At 39.0% G+C, this 574-nt stretch overlaps 1 non-coding gene across 1 annotated transcript; it reads left to right on the plus strand.

Moving 5' to 3' along the window:
* Positions 1–218: 218 nt before the first annotated feature.
* TRNAI-AAU (transfer RNA isoleucine (anticodon AAU)) lies at positions 219–292 on the plus strand. Its single transcript has one exon. It is a non-coding gene; the product is annotated as a tRNA-Ile (tRNA).
* Positions 293–574: the final 282 nt, after the last annotated feature.

Genomic DNA, 574 nt, shown 5'->3' on the forward strand with positions numbered 1-574 from the left:
AGAATAATGTGCATATTGCGGTCTGCTGAGCTTGTGGATTCGATCGATGTCCACAGCGGCGTAAAATCTATTTACTATTTTTTCTTGTTTTAATTTTGTACATCAATTGCACTTCTTTCTGCAATAGCGAATTGGATTTTGAAAAGCAATTATCAATATCTTTGAAAATTATATTAAAGAATAGGTTTTTACCCGAACTAAAATGTACCGTACAGCGAGGCCTATTAGCTCAGTTGGTTAGAGCGTCGTGCTAATAACGCGAAGGTCGCAGGTTCGAGACCTGCATAGGCCAATTTAAGAAAGTTCGCAGGTTCTCATTTTCTGAGATCATTACTTACTAATTACGCCATTGACTCGGTGCCGCCAAAAAATGCTTTGTTGTACGCTTTTATAGCGCATAAGAGGTTGCACGACTATTAGCAAGGGTTGCTCCCTCAACTGGGATCATCTCTTTTTCTCAAGCTATTTCCTTGCTAGTTCTCACTCTAGTATGTTCGCCTTGTCTTATTGTTACTCCTCTTGGCTCTCTTTTTCTACTAGTCTCACTTCTCTATGACCTCCTTTTATTCTTATT

The sequence above is a fragment of the Cryptomeria japonica genome, chromosome 8, assembly GCF_030272615.1.
Source record: "Cryptomeria japonica chromosome 8, Sugi_1.0, whole genome shotgun sequence".
NCBI lineage: Eukaryota > Viridiplantae > Streptophyta > Pinopsida > Cupressales > Cupressaceae > Cryptomeria > Cryptomeria japonica.